This window comes from Helianthus annuus, chromosome 9 (assembly GCF_002127325.2).
Source record: "Helianthus annuus cultivar XRQ/B chromosome 9, HanXRQr2.0-SUNRISE, whole genome shotgun sequence".
In the NCBI taxonomy this organism is placed as follows: domain Eukaryota; kingdom Viridiplantae; phylum Streptophyta; class Magnoliopsida; order Asterales; family Asteraceae; genus Helianthus; species Helianthus annuus.
In genome coordinates, this window is record NC_035441.2 from 121,128,996 (window position 1) to 121,148,486 (window position 19,491).

At 40.2% G+C, this 19,491-nt stretch overlaps 1 long non-coding RNA gene across 1 annotated transcript; it reads right to left on the reverse strand.

The window, feature by feature from the left end:
- Window positions 1-6,255: 6,255 nt before the first annotated feature.
- Window positions 6,256-19,048, reverse strand: LOC110878432. Its single transcript, XR_004867084.1, has 6 exons — window positions 18,825-19,048; window positions 7,424-8,489; window positions 7,045-7,117; window positions 6,884-6,954; window positions 6,732-6,793; window positions 6,256-6,639 (listed from the first exon to the last, which is right to left on the reverse strand). It is a non-coding gene; the product is annotated as an uncharacterized LOC110878432 (long non-coding RNA).
- Window positions 19,049-19,491: the final 443 nt, after the last annotated feature.

Genomic DNA, 19,491 nt, shown 5'->3' on the forward strand with positions numbered 1-19,491 from the left:
ATTTAGCAACCGAGGAAAACACAACACTAAAGGAGCTAGTTTTTCAGTTTGCGGTCGGTGCCACCACAACTTTATTTTTATAGTTTTTGTTTCTTTTGGTTGATATACCGAGTGCTAAAAGTGTATCAATATCGTTACAAATCGAACCTATACCGACCGAAAACCTGTTGTAACGCGCGGAAAAGTTTTAAGTTGATATTCATTTCACTAGATTAGTTTATTAGTTTTCTTGATGAAATTCTCTATACATTACCTATTTTTCATTCATACTTGTTAAGTTACATCAAAACAGAAGGTAGACGGACAACAAGTTGCGTCGCCACCTTTTTCTGAATTGCAAACCCAAATCTATCAAAGACAAAACCCTGCTCCATAAGACTGAACAATTGTTGTGAATGACCCGTTGGACCCTGGTCAAGAATTGGATAGCTTCTGGCGATACGAAGCCAAATGTTTATTAGTTATCCTTCAAATAATATTATTAGGTGTGTATCTAAAAATGTAAAAGGTAAACAAACATTAAGAGCTCAAACGAGGAAAATATAAAAGAAAACTCCGACTCGAATTATAAAAATTATAAGGTGTATATCTAAAAATGTAAATACTCCGACTCGAATTATTTCCTTTAGAACAAAAACAGAAAAACTCAAATCCATATAACTTATTAATATCCATATAAGTTATTAATTAATGATTTTTGTGTACAATTCTATGAGACATAACTATTCATATAAGTGTCATTAACTGCTTAATGGCCATTTATACTTGAACATCCAATTGCCTGGGGTGTCTTTTGCAAAATAAAAACCTTTATCGGTCACTAACCAAAAGCATTTATGATCTACTAAAATGCTTTGGCCACATTCACGTGCAACATCTTTATTAAATATATTAAAATCAACTTCTTGTAACGGCGTACCATCAGCATTCATCCAGAAAAACTCCCCTCGATACAAAGTTGATTCGTCAAAATTTCTGCGAAATTTCCAACGGAATGTGCCATTTATGGTCATTGTTTTGTTTCCAAAATCAGTATCCCTAGAGGCAATATGAAACATGAGGTGCTCGATGTTACCGTCAATGACCTCCACTGTATATGTTTCGAAAGATGATGTTACAAAGTAAATATGATATGATGCTAACACCAAAAGACATAAGAAGTTTTTAGAATCCATGTTATGCTTTTTGGTAATGGTAGTGATCCCAATAGTTTGTGTTCTTTATATAGATGATATCTTAGTTATTGTATATATTGACAATTAATATATTAATCATCCAATATCAGTATTTATGTTATAACAGTTAATATATTAATTACCCCACTTTATTACATGAATCACCTCTAATAAAACGTAAGATTTTTATCTGTTTTTTAAGCAATTCGAATCATCTCTAATAAAACGTAAGATGTTTATCTAGTTTTTTAAGCAATACGGCATATTTAATATAATTAATATATTAATTACCCCACTTTACTACATGAGCCTCACTTACTTTATTTAAAACCCCGTGTATTACACGAGTTGAATAAAATAAATATAATTTTATATACTAAGTAATAAAATAGTTATATCTTTTAAAAACTCAATGATTGCACGATTTGAATAAACATATGTCTTACACTAATAATGTAATCCGTTAACACATTTAGTCATCAAGATGTGTTTTCTAACAAAATGAAATTTGAGGTACTATTTATTTGTTGTAACATCTCACTTTATTTTATATTAGGTTAGAGAGTTGTGTATTGCATGGTTTATAACATTTTACTTTGTTTTTTTATTTATTATTAGGTTAGAAAAATATACCACATGTATAAAAAATATATATGTTCTACATGTATTGGATAAATCCTTTTAACAAAACAGTTGATTAAAATAAATATTTTTATTTTAATATATGATTATCAGTTATCCTTGTCTGGCATATCATCAAAATATAAAAACAACTAAAACTACCAATTAAATAAAATCTTTATCTTTATAAATAGAGTAAACTGTCATTTTGGTCCCTGTGCTTTGGGCACTTTTGCCATTTTAGTCCAAATCTCAAACTTTTTAAATCTGGGTCCATGTGGTTTCACTTTTATTGTCATTTTAGTCCAAAATTTAAAAACTCCTATTTTTTACTGTTACCACCTGCCTATTTTGTCTTTTTGTGCAGGAGTATTTTTGTCCAATTGCTTTAAATTTAACATTTTTTAATTAAAAAACTAAAAGTAAATAAATTATTAATTCATTTAAATACCCTTATTAATATTCATATCCCCATTTACATCATCTTCTCCATCACACATAACAAATACAGTCTTCTACATCACCATCCAACCGCCATCACCACCAATCGCCACAACTCAACCCCACCATCCCTACCCACCAGCCCCCCACCATCACACATAACAAATACAGTCTTCGTGATGACGACCTAGAGACGAAAGGATGAGGATGAAGGTTGTTCGGGCCATGAAGAAAACAGCAAGGGTGTTTCGGAGACCTAGTCACCGCCTCCGACGACAGTGGCTAGTGTTCCGGTCAGATTTCGGTAAGGCGTTTCAAGTTGATTGTTCTTCTTGTCACACCCCAACCGATGGCGGAATCATCGGGGCATGGCACTGAGCGAAACAGATTGTCCAGAAGTTTCCACAACAACTATCATTACTATTCAGTTTAAAAAATACGCCCCATACCGTATCCCAAATAGTAAAACAAATTATTACAGATAACAACTAGTCAAATGTTTTGTTCCGACAACTCAGATTCAAATATAAATATAGATATTATTCAAATGCTTCTAGAGACTCGATCTGCAAGATCTACAGACAACTATGCTCTAGACGCTTATTCTAAGCTCGCCTTCCTAGCAGATAAGTATCCTAATTGTCTGTCACATACGTTAAAATAAAGTCAATACATAAAATGTAAAGGTGAGCATACAGGTTTGATAATAGCATATAGAGTTCGATATAGTTTACGCATAACCAGCATGTACACAGAGGAAAACGAAGCATGTTAATTATCGACATGGATCTATCGATACCAATGACTGCGGGTTGACTGCCCGAGGCAGTTCGCAATACATGATTACCACCGTAATCCATGCAAGTAATTGTCCTTAACAACCCCCGGGTGAACGGGTGCTGAATCCAAACTATAGTACTATCTTCGTTAAGGCAGGTAGACAACATTCCACGTGTAGACATAACAACAAGCGTTCATTTAGTCACGTAATACATGCAGATCGGTTAGCGTTTAAAGTGATTGAGTAGGGTGTTCGATTGTGATTTAGATAAGTAACGTATGTAACACCCAAATGTGCTAAAGCAAAAAGGGTTCGAGTATACTCACAACGATTGATGGATTGAAGGGAGCGCTTGAGAGTAGGGTTAGCCTGAATAGTTCGATAGTTTAACGATGAGTAACGCGTAAACGAATACAAGTGTTGGCGGGTCGAACAGCCTGGTCGATCGAACGGTAGGTTCGATCGGACGGGTTGTTCGTTCGGCTTGACAGTCCGTTCGGACAGCCTGTTCGGTCGGCCGGTAGGCTCGATCGGTTGGGCTGTTCGAGTGGATTGTTTCTTCCTCTGAGTAGGATGTGTTTGTGTATGATGGCTTGACCTTTTGAAGTTTTCGTTGTAGTATTTGAGAACATTGAAGTGTCCTTACCTTTCAGGTCGATCGATCGAACGGGCCGTTCGATCAGCCGGCTTAACCGATCGGTTAGGCACTTCAGTAATAGTCCTCAGCAGGATGTCACCTGATCGGACAGCATGTTCGATCGGGTGGCACTCCCATACGTCGAACGAGTTGAAAATCGATTATGTGTTAAAGCATAGTATCTCATGATCCGAAGAGTAATTCAATCCAAACTGTAGTTCGTTCGAACAGCACTTCGTTCAATACTAGGCTTCATGAAATTGTTAAAGTGTGGGGTCATGTGCTAGCCGATCGGCTGGCCTGGTCGATCGGCTGGCATGTCCGATCGGTTGGGCTGTTTGTTCGAACAGCCTGTCCGATCGGTCAGCATCCTGACCTGGTCGTCCTGTTCGTCTAACACTTGGCTGTTCTGATGGTTTGACGTTATGTCGAAGTAATTTGACAACGAGTTGAACCATGGAACCTTCGTTCTTACTTGTTTCCCCTGCTCGGACAGGAATCACCCAAGTCTGGCCGGTGAACGGTTCAGAACGTAGTTTATAGTTTAACCCGAAATCGGTGAACCTCGTAGGTAGAATCCGGATCTTGAACCACACAACTATTTGAATGATTAGTGAGTCGGCTCAAGCTCCGTTTCTACCGGTTTGAAGGCATTGAGTGTAAAAGAGTTGAAACAAAGTTGGAAAATCCATATTTCAATCCTTTACGTCGTGTAAATGTTTAGATCTAGGATAGATCTTTGTTTGTTTATGTGGAAATCGGTTAGATCTAAGCTATTCTTGGTGGATTGAGGCCGAAACATGAAGTTCTTCAAGAACACCATGATGACATCATCCTAGAATGCTTGAATCTTGGTGATTTCACGGTTAAAAGTTAAGATTTGAAAGATAGAAAGGTGTAGGAGCGTGTATTGATCAAGAAAGTACAAGATTTAGGATGAAATCTTACCGGGATTGAGAGAAATCTGAGAAAAGAAGGGGAGCACGAGCTGGTCGGTCAGAGAGTTTCCAAAAGTGGAAAGAATGACAATGACAGGGCTATTTATAGGCTTCCCAAAGAGGAAAGGGCTGGCCGATCGGCCAGGCACCCCGATCGGACAGCCTGCTCGATCGGACAGTCCGTCCGATCGGCTGGGCTGTTCGATCGGCTAGGGGCCTGATCGATCAACAACCCGTTTTGAGCGTTCGGTGCGACGATTTCTGATATTTCGATTTCGATTGAAGACGATACGAATACGATAGAGTTTCCTATTCAAATTACTTTTAATCCCAACCACTATATCTACATACAAGCATCTATATCTTGCACTGTCTCTTCTCCACCAATTATCATAATTCGATTTTGATTGAGTTCGATTGAGTTTCGAGTTTCGGTTCGATTGATCACCACACATAACATAAAGTAAGCACGTACAGGTAACATGTAAGGCACACACACGTATAATAACACCAAAGTCGCATAATTGAGTTTCGAGTTCGAGTGATGATTTGATTAGCTTGGTTATTGATTGATTGGCTTTATCACATTGTTACTTCCTACTATTCACAGTCGTAAAGCGTTTCGCGTCGATTAAACATTCGATTCGTTCGATTACTTTGATTAACAACACTTACTCCACATAATACAAATAATAAAACATAAAATAGACTAATTACAGTCAAAGAAGTCAAACTTGACTTGGACTTTGACATTCGAAAACACGGGGTGTTACACTACTTTTGTCTAGATCGGGAGTGACAAGTGTCAGATTTAGCGGTGGATCTGAAACTTGCGGCTAGGATTCCTGTCAAAGAGATGGATTTGAATAGAGATGGATCTAAAACTTGTGGCTTTTGGTTTTTGGCTCTTAATCTGAATTGGTTAGAAAAAGAAAAAAAAGTGATGGTTGTGGTGGCATGTGGTAATGTCTGGGGTGAGAAAGAAAGAAGAAGAGGGGTGGTGTTGCTAGGGTGAGAAAGAAAGAAGAAATAGATGCAGATGTTGGGATGGTGATGATGATGACTATATAATCAAATTGAGTTTTGAGGATTTTCTATTTTATATATATATATATATATATATATATATATGTTAATGTTTAAAATGACAAAAATACCCCTGAGCAAAAGGACAAAACAGGGGGTTTAATTTGGGGATTCTGGTCAAAATTCACTTTTGGACTAAAATGGCAATAAAAGTGAAACCACACGGACCCAGATTTAAAAAGTTTGAGATTTGGATTAAAATGGCAAAAGTGTCCAAACTACAAGGACCAAAATGGCAGTTTACTCTTATAAATATTTAAAACGCTAATATATTTTTTTAGATTTTAATAATTAATATATTATTATCAGTTATCTTTGTCTTTATCATTAAAATCTCTTCAACAAATTTTAAATTTAATATTATCAATAATTGACTTTCCATAATAAACATTTGGAAAAGTAATTAAGACCGTCTTATAGAGCGTCACGTGTCTCTCACGTGGTTTCTTTTATTATATAGTACTAGCGGTAAGACCCGTGTTTGCACACAGGTCGTTTCATAGAAAACCATGCATAACACATTTTATTAAACGACGAATGAGTATACATTTTTTAAGGTTTAATTAAAATAGATTATAAAAAAACGGAACATCTTTTTAATAACAAATAAATAACTAATATAGTGGAACATCTTTTAAATAACAACTAAATAACAATCAAGCACACATTGTTCTATATTCCATGATTGTAAATCTTGAAACATCAGATGAACTTTGACCACTTTGACCTTCTGGAACACCTGGGCTTTCTCTTCCTTGGTGACAAAGTGTTAAGCCATAATTAAGTTAATGGCAATAAATAAACTACTGAAATATTGTGCATAAATAAAAAAAATTAGGACATCCCTAATTATACTGAAAAAGAATTTGGATATAGATCAAGAAAGACAAACCTCCACTTTTTGCAGCTCGGATAACAGAGATTCTAATGGATTTGTAATTGTCATGATCACATATAGTGCTAACATACAAAGAGGAACATGTCACTGCTATGAAAAAACAACAATAACATAGGCACGACAATAACAACATACTTAGTACTCAGTAACTCACATAAATATCAACAATATTTTGGAGTTCTGATTGTATATTTCCTAGAGTTGATAACACTCTACCTGAACAAATATAGTAAACACATCAATCAAAAGTGTATACAAAAATCATACATACTGTAAAAACAACCAAACAGTTTTATTAATTATTACCACATTCACTATCAGCATCGGTTATGGTTTTGTTCAGCAAACAGGTCCCTACTTCCTGTAGTCTCTGAGAACTATGAGATACAAAATATAACAGACTTCATCATTTTCATACGGCAATTTCTTGTAAAAAATATATCCTCTGGATTAAAAAAAACACCTACCAAATATACTATTTGTCATAGCTGCAACAGCAGACAGTAATCCTTCATAATAGTTTCTAATATCTTGCATATCCTACAAAAAAAAAAATCAAATGATCAAGTAATTGACCTTACACTTTCAACAAAATTGTAACAAAGTCTAAAACAAAAACTTTTAGTCATGGGGAATAGCAAAGTATTAGAAACCCTAACAGACTGTCACTTAATTTGCACATAAAATTGAAGTATCTAGATCCAAATGCAGCAAATAAAAACAAAATTCCCCATCTTAGAAGCCTGAGCAAGCTCATCCAGATGATGATGATTCCTATTTTCTTCACAATCATTCGAGCTCTATATTCTGTAAACTATCGGCTTAACACTGTATGTTCTTACTTACCTTCACTGTACGTTTACTAAATTCATCGCTATCTTCCTTATCGCCAGACTACAATAACAGCAACATGTGACAAATGATTAAGTGAAGAGTGAATTAAAGAATGCAAGAAATTGGAAAAATAAAGTGAAAGCAATAGGCAAAACATTCAAATGCACAATCAAGAAAGAAAAAAACACTTAATTTACTTTTATAGCCTCATTTAAGCCAGTTGTTGTGTCTTCTCTCCTTGAGTAATTATATCATAACTCGTAAAACCATTTAAACCTTACACCAAAACTACTGACATTTATATTTAAATATTAATTAGGCATGGAGCAAGAATCGGATTACCAACTTACCGTTTTGCAAGCTCTTGTTTCTTCATATTAGGAGGGGCTCCGTCAAAATCATAGCTATAGAGATAAAGAAAAAAACACTTAAGAATGCAAAAATTGTTCGCTTTATGTAACATCAAGTTGAGAGATGAATTGGAATTACACTGTCTTCAATCTAGACTCAGAAAATATTGTTGGAACTTTAAACTATAGCCTAAACCGAGCCACATCATAATCATAATAATATTATAAATCTAATACAACAATTGTGTTTAAACTTTAAACTAATAAAAATAATAAATTCTGTTAGATTTACAAAAACTACCTTGACTCCAATATCATCCGATCAGGATACGCCATTTTCAACACCGAAATCGTTACTAAGCTTCCGCTTAAGCCCGTTAGACGGAAGTGGATGTGGCGGAAGCGGCGACTTCAACTTACCAGCTCAAGCTCAAACCTCTGATACGAACTAATGGTCAACAGGGGTTAGAACGGGTTAATCAACAGAGGTTAAGAGGGTTGGTCAACAGAGGTTAAAAGGGTTAATAAAAAAACAGATATAATTCTGAGACGCTTATCTTCATCGTCGTATCGATCAGCATTTTCGTGATCATTTTCTCCACAAAAAAATCTGAAAACACATGAAAATCATACCTTCGCCTTTGGTTTCCACACCAATCGAGTATCATCACCATCCGTATATTTGACTTTACGCCCGATCAGCTTACCCAAGGCGCATCCAACAGAGACTACGATTCGATAACAACGTAGCGTAACTGTCACACCCCCAAAATCCACCCGCGGAGTACCACCGCTTGGAGGCGTGACATGACCAGGATCAAGCCATCAATCATATCAAACATAGCATTTAATAATAATAAAAGTAATTAAGGTAGTTCATCATGACATGATTGATGTTTCAAAACCAAACATTGTTTAAGTAGCGGAAGCATAGTAGTGTAAACTCCAAAATAGTTATAAGTTCAAATATCGTTCATGATCCATATCCCACAACGACCTGCTCCTCCCTGTGCAAGCTCCATAATGTACCTAAGGTCCTGCAAGGCATGCAGCAAATAGTCAACAACTAGTTGAGCGAGTTCACAGAAAGTAAGTTCGTAATAATCATGCGTAAGTTCATCTAATAAGGCTTCCCAAGCAGGAATATTCTATTGGTGAGGGATTCCCACGTTTATCCTTTATAACGGGGCTTCCCATTATGGTACTTACTAGACTATTTCCAACCATGTGTTCTTCTTAACCCGAGAACAGGAATACGTACAGGGTCACGCAGGATTTACGTGACGTGCCCTTCCCCGAGGACAGTGGTACGTGTGGGGGCTGCGCAGGATTTACGCAGCGTGTCCTTCCGACCCGGAAGACAGTAGAAGGTATTGGGTTACGCAGGATTTACGTAACGTGTCCTCCCGACCCGGGAGACAATTGGCAATTACTGGGTTACGCAGGATTTACGTAACGTGTCCTGACTATCCTGAGGACGATGGTCTATAGTCTAGTGAATGCGTATTACAAGTAATTCTTTCCAACATATCCAACCCAATTCCCAACCCGGGAATCCCATGCCTTGGCTGTGTGAACTCACCTTGGTTTGCTCGGCAGATACACAAAGAGTACAGGTAGCAAGTAAATGGTCAACCACGTCCTATCACGGTTTTTGTACAAGTCAGGTTTCGACTAAGGTAATACACGTATGCATCACATAAATTAACGCATTATTATCACGTATAAATCATGGCAACGTTTGACAGTTAAGCAATACCAGTAACGATCACAACACATTTACTTGTACGATTTGAATAAGCCCAATGATACTCGACCTAAATAACAAAATAGGGTTTATTTGTGCGGCCCGGTAACCTTGTGCGACTGAACTGGATTGTGCGATCAAGTCCAGTCCAATAACTATCCGGCCCAATTAGTAACACATAGCAGCCCAATAACATAACAGTCAACTACATAAGTCCAAATTGTTTGGCCCAATTGATTGGGCTCGTGACAGTGCATGGTCCGATCAGCGTGCATGCATCACTGGTCTCGAGTCGCAACCAGTGATTTCGAGTCGCAACAGTGATCTCGAGTCGCAACAGGAGGTGTCGCAACGCTGTGGTTTCGGCTTGTCATGGTCCGGTTACGAGTCGCAACAGGACTCGCAACCTCGGTTGCGACTTGTGCTGCTTGTGCTAGTGTTGTGGTTTCGAGTCGCAACTGGAGGTATCGACTCGCAACCGTGTTGGTCTATCAATAGTAACCATTTTCCTGATTTCATGCAGATCGGTTACAAGCATTTATGCAAATCAATTAACATATTCGGTTTCCATGATTATCAAATCAATTACCCGTTTTCACGAATTAGTTAACCAAAATATCGATCAACGGGCAGTAACAACATGAATCGTATGAACCCTAATCTAATTAAAAATCAACAAGAATAACATATAACATTCAATCTGATTAGCCTTATCATCTAATAGCAATTCGTACCAACCGATCAATTAAATTCAAACATCATCATCACGCATGCAAGGCATCACAACATCAATTCGGTTTAGATCAATATCACATCTCATCCGATTCAACAACCCGAATAACCATTCATACGTCAATCAACAGCCGATTTACAAACATTCAATAACCCATAATCAAAGCATCGTTTAGCAAGCACTTAACATCAAACACTAACCGGATTAGCCCTAGTTTATCATCATGCAATTCTAAAACATGTGAACCACATAACATCAACCAATTAAATAACCAGACACTAACCGAAAGGTGGAGGATGCAAGAACAATTCCAAACTCGTGAGCCTTTGAGTGCCGTCGGCTTCAAGAGAGAAAGGGACGAGAGAGAGGAGAGCTAGGGTTATGTGTGTGTGATGTGTGAATTGTAACAACTACAAAACCAATCCCTAACTAGGATGTTTACGCGACTAAGGGAAAGTGGGCCGAACCCTCACTTGGGTTGCCCATGAACTCGTTTACAAGTAACACGGCCCAATGGCCTTGTGCGGTCGAGTGGGTGTGTGATTTGGGCTCGTGCAACACATAACATACATACACATATAATGCACATAAACATAACATATCAGGTGTTCATTCAATTAATAATGTTCTCATAACCACATGTCGTTACACAAATAGGTCTAAAGTTCGAGTTGTCACATTATCCCCAACTAATTGGAAATTTCGTCCCGAAATTTGGTGTGCACTCACTGAGGAAGCTAGGTAAGTTATAACGTTCACTGGTTTTCCTGGGGTGTCACATCCTCCCCCCGTTGATCTGGAATTTCGTCCCGAAATTCCGAAGTAGTAGCTTCGTCCTCAGTAGTGGTTGCATTGGTTTCGAATAACTGGGGGTACTTTTCTGTCATCCTGTCTTCGCGTTCCCAGGTGTACTCTGGGCCACGTTTGGAGTTCCAACGTACTCGAACAAGAGGGATTCTCTTGTTTTTGAGGACCTTCACATCCCGGTCCGTGATTTCTACTGGTTCCTCGACGAACTGCAACCGCTCGTCGATAGTGAGTTCCTTAAAAGGAATGATGAGGGTTTCATCTGATAGGCACTTCTTTAGGTTCGACACATGAAAGACATTGTGAACTGCCCCGAGTTCAGCTGGTAGGTTTAGCTTGTATGCTACTTTGCCAATCTTTTCTATGATTTCGAATGGTCCGACGTACCGCGGATTTAGTTTGCCCCGTTTGCCAAAACGTACCACACCCTTCCAGGGTGAGACTTTCAATAATACCCGGTCCCCGACCTGAAATTCCAAAGGCTTTCTACGCTTGTCCGCGTAGGCTTTCTGACGGTCGCGTGCTGCCGCCATGCGTTGTCGTATCTGTGCAATCTTTTCTGTGGCTTCCACTACAATCTCTGGACCCGTGATCTGACTATCCCCCACCTCTGCCCAACAGAGAGGTGACCGGCATTTACGCCCGTACAATGCCTCAAATGGAGCGGCTTGAATGCTGGTGTGATAACTATTATTATACAAGAACTCCACCAAAGGGAGATGCTTTTCCCAACCGTTGCCGAAATCGATAACGCATGCCCGAAGCATGTCTTCTAGAGTTTGGATCGTTCGCTCAGACTGCCCATCCGTCTGAGGATGATATGCTGTGCTCATGTCTAATCGTGAGCCGAAAGATTTGTGCATTGCTTGCCAAAATCTGACGTGAATCGTGCATTGCGATCCGAAATGATGGATGTGGGCACCCCGTGCCTCGAAACAACTTCTTTAAGGTAGATGTCTGCGAGAGTGGAGAACTTATCCGTTTCCTTTATAGCTAGGAAGTGTGCAGACTTGGTGAGTCGATCCACGATCACCCATATAGTGTCGTTCCCCCGCTGGGATCTAGGTAGGCCTGTAACGAAATCCATGGAAATTTCTTCCCATTTCCATTGAGGTATCTTAGGCTGCTGGAGTAGACCAGCTGGTTTCTGATATTCAACCTTGACCCTTGCACAGGTCAGGCATTTTCCAACGTACGTAGCGATGTGGGCCTTCATACTAGGCCACCAATAAGTAGTGCTGATGTCGTGGTACATTTTGTCCGACCCTGGGTGTACCGAGTAACGAGACTCGTGAGCTTCGTCCATTACAAGTTCGCGTAGACCGCCATAAAATGGGACCCAAATACGCCCCGTTACATAGTAGGCGCCGTCTGCCTTCTGTTCCATTTGCTGTCGTGAGCCGCGTAAGGCTTCAGCCTTGACGTTTTCGGGCTTCAATGCTTCTATCTGAGCAGCTCGTATCTGAGCAGGAAGACTGGACTGAAAAGTAAGCTGTAGCGCTCGCACACGCTTCGGTAAGGTGTCCTTTCGACTAAGAGCGTCAGCCACCACATTGGCTTTGCCTGGATGGTACTTGATAGCGCATTCGTAATCGTTGAGTAGCTCGACCCATCGTCGTTGACGCATATTCAATTCCTTTTGCTTAAGAATATGCTCGAGACTACTGTGATCGGTGTAAATCGTGCACCTGGTACCGTACAGGTAGTGTCGCCATATCTTAAGCGCGAAAACAACAGCTCCCAGCTCTAAATCGTGCGTTGTGTAGTTCCGTTCATGAACCTTTAGTTGACGAGAGGCGTAGGCAATAACTTTATCCCGCTGCATCAATACGCAACCCAGACCCTGTATCGATGCGTCACAATATACTACAAAGTCATCTGTGCCCTCTGGCAGTGAAAGAATAGGTGCGCTGCAAAGTCTATCCTTTAGGTACTGAAAGCAGTCTCCTGGGGCTCTCCCCAGCGATAAACGACACCCTTCTGTGTCAGTAGCGTAAGCGGCTGAGCAATCTTTGAGAAATCCTTGATAAACCGTCTGTAATAACCTGCCAAACCCAAGAATTGGCGTATTTCCGTTGGCGTACGTGGTGCAGGCCAGTTTCTGATCGAATCTACTTTGGATGGATCAACATGGATCCCATCCCTGTTTACCACATGGCCTAAGAAGTGGACTTCACGAAGCCAGAAGTCGCATTTAGAAAGCTTGGCGTACAGCTGTTCCTTCCGAAGGAGTTCCAAAATAAGGCGAAGATGCTGCTCGAGTTCCTCCTGACTCTTGGAGTAAATTAGAATGTCGTCGATGAATACTATGACGAACTTGCCAAGGTAGGGTTTGCACACCCTGTTCATAAGATCCATAAATACAGCAGGCGCGTTCGTTAACCCGAACGGCATGACAAGAAACTCGTAGTGGCCGTAGCGAGTTCTGAATGCAGTCTTGGAGACGTCCTCATCCCGGACTCTCAGCTGATGGTATCCTGACCTCAAGTCTATCTTGGAATAGTAACTCGACCCTTGCAACTGGTCGAATAAGTCGTCGATGCGCGGAAGAGGACAACGGTTCTTCACCGTCACCTTGTTTAGTTCACGGTAGTCGATGCACATTCTGAACGTACCGTCTTTCTTTCTCACGACAAGTACTGGAGCTCCCCAAGGCGAAGAGCTCGGACGTATGAAACCCTTTTCCAAGAGCTCTTGCAGCTGTTTTGACAGTTCTTCCAATCCTGATGGAGCTAAACGATATGGTGCGCGAGCTATGGTTGCTGTCCAGAACTATAGGAATGAGGTCGGTAGGAAACGTCTGACCAGCGAGGATAAGATTACAACCCAGAACTAAGTATAGCTTCTAGACCTTACCATTAACTAATACTACGACACGTTGGGTGCTCAAGGGAGTTGGTGTATGTTTTATCATTCGGCTAACTTCAAGGACAAATAATTGGTATTCACACCCGAATCAAACAATATAGTAACATAAGAGTCGACAAGAAGTAACTTACCCATTATTATGTTAAGATCGTCCCTTGCATCACCCTGACCCATCCCAGACACACGGTCGTGGGCGTCATTGTTTCCATTGTTTCCCCCGTTGCTAACCCCATTGCCGTTCCTGCTTCCATGGTCGTGGTTCTGGTTCTGGTTCCAGTTCAATTGTGGATAGTGTCTCTCATAGTGATCCTTTGTACTATACTGAAAACATTCTCTGAAACTTTGCTGCTGCCACTGAGCCTGTGGGGCTTGAGGCTGTTGTTCCTGACCTACAGGACGTGAGTTTCGACAATCCTTAGCTTCATGACCAATCTTAAGACATCTCTGACATCGTTCCTTGCGACACCGTCCACTGTGGTGTCTGTTACAATGGTTGCACCATGGGTGAATTCCCCGATATCTTTTCTGCCCATGATTACTAGAAAACTGCTGTCCGGGCCAATGGTAGTCATCTGTCTCTTGCTTCTGCGTCAGAGGCTGGACCAAAATCAATCCCGTGCTCAGGTTTTCATCCCACTTGCGTTTGTTATCTCTAGAAGCACATGCAGTATCAGTCTCAGCACGCTTCGGTAGTTTGTTCTGTTCTACAGCCTGGTCTGTGAGACGATGAGCCAGTCGAGTGACTTGCTGGATAGTGCCAAGGTTAGCTGTGGTCATAAGACTCTGAATTTCGGGCACTAGACCCTTGAGATACAGTTCGATGCGCTTGGTGGGAGGGTCTACCATAGTAGGACAAAATGTGGCTAACTCGTTTGATCTCCTCGTATAAACTTCAATTTCAGACCCCACCATCTGTAGCTTGAGGAACTCTTCTTCTAGTTTGTGGATGTCTTCTCGACTACAAAACTCTTCCTTAATTAAATCCTTAAACTCGTTCCAGGGAGTGGCGTTAGCAGCTGCCAGTCCTAACATCTGAACCTGTGCTTCCCACCAGGTTAATGCAACACCTTCGAGTGTTCTAGTAGCAAACTTCACTCTACGAGACTCAGGGCAATCATGCACCTCGAAGTCAGTTTCGAGCCTTTCGAACCAATGGAGGAGTCCAACCGCTCCCTCCGTGCCGCTGAAGGTACTTGGATGACAGTCCATGAAATTCTTGAAAATGCAGACTGGTTGCTGTGCGGGTTGACCTATTGTGTACGAATAGGACAAGGTTTAATTACAAGGGCTAGTTTAGGAGTGTATGATCTAAGGATCCTAATGTGTGCTATAACTACAGGATATACCTCCTGCTTGTGCGGCTGCAAGTGCCGCAGCAACTTGAGCTTGAACGAGAGCCTCTAGTTGGGCTTGAGTCATGTTAATTCGTCCAGACATGATCTTCATAGTAAAAGTAACGTAAGTGAGAGTGGTTCGCGAGTAGGGCGATGACAGAAAAGAGCAAGCACGTAGGGATTCTCATGTAATAGTGTCATGTGTATCTAAGCGCAATACGAGCAAAGTTCTACATAGTTCTAGCATACCGGCAATAAACATAAACCATATTACCTAGGATGTCGAGTCTTGCACGTGGAGCGAAGCGTCGTTGTGGATCGTTGAGAGCACTGTTCTGGTTATAGTCTGGTTTTAATAAAAACGTTTTCCCATATTAAAACCTAGTTCTCTATAACCAATGGCTCTGATATCAATCTGTCACACCCCCAAAATCCACCCGCGGAGTACCACCGCTTGGAGGCGTGACATGACCAGGATCAAGCCATCAATCATATCAAACATAGCATTTAATAATAATAAAAGTAATTAAGGTAGTTCATCATGACATGATTGATGTTTCAAAACCAAACATTGTTTAAGTAGCGGAAGCATAGTAGTGTAAACTCCAAAATAGTTATAAGTTCAAATATCGTTCATGATCCATATCCCACAACGACCTGCTCCTCCCTGTGCAAGCTCCATAATGTACCTAAGGTCCTGCAAGGCATGCAGCAAATAGTCAACAACTAGTTGAGCGAGTTCACAGAAAGTAAGTTCGTAATAATCATGCGTAAGTTCATCTAATAAGGCTTCCCAAGCAGGAATATTCTATTGGTGAGGGATTCCCACGTTTATCCTTTATAACGGGGCTTCCCATTATGGTACTTCCTAGACTATTTCCAACCATGTGTTCTTCTTAACCCGAGAACAGGAATACGTACAGGGTCACACAGGATTTACGTGACGTGCCCTTCCCCGAGGACAGTGGTACGTGTGGGGGCTGCGCAGGATTTACGCAGCGTGTCCTTCCGACCCGGAAGACAGTAGAAGGTATTGGGTTACGCAGGATTTACGTAACGTGTCCTCCCGACCCGGGAGACAATTGGCAATTACTGGGTTACGCAGGATTTACGTAACGTGTCCTGACTATCCTGAGGACGATGGTCTATAGTCTAGTGAATGCGTATTACAAGTAATTCTTTCCAACATATCCAACCCAATTCCCAACCCGGGAATCCCATGCCTTGGCTGTGTGAACTCACCTTGGTTTGCTCGGCAGATACACAAAGAGTACAGGTAGCAAGTAAATGGTCAACCACGTCCTATCACGGTTTTTGTACAAGTCAGGTTTCGACTAAGGTAATACACGTATGCATCACATAAATTAACGCATTATTATCACGTATAAATCATGGCAACGTTTGACAGTTAAGCAATACCAGTAACGATCACAACACATTTACTTGTACGATTTGAATAAGCCCAATGATACTCGGCCTAAATAACAAAATAGGGTTTATTTGTGCGGCCCGGTAACTAGGGGTGTTCAAAAAAATCCGAATCCGAAACCAAATCCGAAATATCCGAAAACCCGTATCCGAAATATCCGAATTTTCGGATATCCGAATTTTCGGATATCTGAAAATCGGATAATCCAAAATTCGGATTCGGATTCGGATAGTGATTTTGAGAATTTTCGGATAATCGGATTATCCGAAAATATCCGAAAATTTAATTTTTATTTTTTTCGGATATCCGAATATCCGAAAATATCCGAAGTATCCGAAAAATATCCGAAGTATCCGAAAAATATCCGAAATATCCGAAAAAATATCCGAAGTATCCGAAAAATATCCGAAGTATCCGAAAAATATCCGAAATATCCAAAAAAAATCCGAAATATCCGAAAAATATCCGAAATTTATATTTAGATATCCGAAACTATCCGAAAAATCTGGTTTCAAATATTAAAAAAGAATAAAAAAATAAAAATTAAATAAAAAATTAGATATTCGGATATCCGATTAGATATCCGAACCCGAATCCAAAATTTCGGATATCCGATTTTCGGATATCCGAAATTTCGGATTCGGGTTCGGATGTCAATATTTCACTATCCGAAATTTCGGATATCCGATTTTCGGATATCCGAAAACCGGATTATCCGATCTTGAACACCCCTACCGGTAACCTTGTGCGACTGAACTGGATTGTGCGATCAAGTCCAGTCCAATAACTATCCGACCCAATTAGTAACACATAGCAGCCCAATAACATAACAGTCAACTACATAAGTCCAAATTGTTTGGCCCAATTGATTGGGCTCGTGACAGTGCATGGTCCGATCAGCGTGCATGCATCACTGGTCTCGAGTCGCAACCAGTGATTTCGAGTCGCAACAGTGATCTCGAGTCGCAACAGGAGGTGTCGCAACGCTGTGGTTTCGGCTTGTCATGGTCCGGTTACGAGTCGCAACAGGACTCGCAACCTCGGTTGCGACTTGTGCTGCTTGTGCTAGTGTTGTGGTTTCGAGTCGCAACTGGAGGTATCGACTCGCAACCGTGTTGGTCTATCAATAGTAACCATTTTCCTGATTTCATGCAGATCGGTTACAAGCATTTATGCAAATAAATTAACATATTCGGTTTCCATGATTATCAAATCAATTACCCGTTTTCACGAATTAGTTAACCAAAATATCGATCAACGGGCAGTAACAACATGAATCGTATGAACCCTAATCTAATTAAAAATCAACAAGAATAACATATAACATTCAATCTGATTAGCCTTATCATCTAATAGCAATTCGTACCAACCGATCAATTAAATTCAAACATCATCATCACGCATGCAAGGCATCACAACATCAATTCGGTTTAGATCAATATCACATCTCATCCGATTCAACAACCCGAATAACCATTCATACGTCAATCAACAGCCGATTTACAAACATTCAATAACCCATAATCAAAGCATCGTTTAGCAAGCACTTAACATCAAACACTAACCGGATTAGCCCTAGTTTATCATCATGCAATTCTAAAACATGTGAACCACATAACATCAACCAATTAAATAACCAGACACTAACCGAAAGGTGGAGGATGCAAGAACAATTCCAAACTCGTGAGCCTTTGAGTGCCGTCGGCTTCAAGAGAGAAAGGGACGAGAGAGAGGAGAGCTAGGGTTATGTATGTGTGATGTGTGAATTGTAACAACTACAAAACCAATCCCTAACTAGGATGTTTACGCGACTAAGGGAAAGTGGGCCGAACCCTCACTTGGGTTGCCCATGAACTCGTTTACAAGTAACACGGCCCAATGGCCTTGTGCGGTCGAGTGGGTGTGTGATTTGGGCTCGTGCAACACATAACATACATACACATATAATGCACATAAACATAACATATCAGGTGTTCATTCAATTAATAATGTTCTCATAACCACATGTCGTTACACAAATAGGTCTAAAGTTCGAGTTGTCACAGTAACTCAGGTCAAAATCAATTGCATGTTTCATTGTCAGCATGAAAAGATTAGATTTTAAAAGCAAACAATATCCTTTTAATTTGTTATAAAAAAACATACCTGAATATAAGCATCTACAGCTATCTGATATTCCTTCCGTCTGAAAGCATCATCTGCTTTCAAACATCTGTTTGACCAAACGTCTGAAAGCATCATCTGTTTCAAACGTCTGAAAGCATCATCTGCTTTCAAACATCTGTTTTAACCCCACTGTTGGTTTCAAACATTTGTTTGAACAAAGTCAAAACACTGTTTTAGGAATTTTAAACATCTATTTGACCAAAGTCAAAACACTGTTTTAACCCAACGGTGGTTTCAAACCACCGTTTCAACCCAACAGTGGTTTCAACCAGTGTTTCCTCCATAAAACACTGTTTTAACCCAACAGTGGTTTCAAACATAAGTTTTCATCCATCTGTTGACCCAACAGTAGTTTCAAAACACTGTTTTAACCCAACAATGGTACTCAATAAGTAACACAAGATTTCAAAACATTTTTTTCACCCAACAGTGGTACTCATCTCGTAACACAAGATTTCAAAAACAATACCTCTCTTTTGGTTACATCGATGTCTGTAGTAGGGTCGGCGGATACTGTTATAAGGCGTTCGTACGGGTACAAAGTGAGCCCTTCCTCATCAGTAGCCTTTGTGAGACTGGCTTCGACATTCAACTCATTTTCAATGTAGATCAGTTTAAACCACAGTTAATCTGTGCTCAAAGTGAA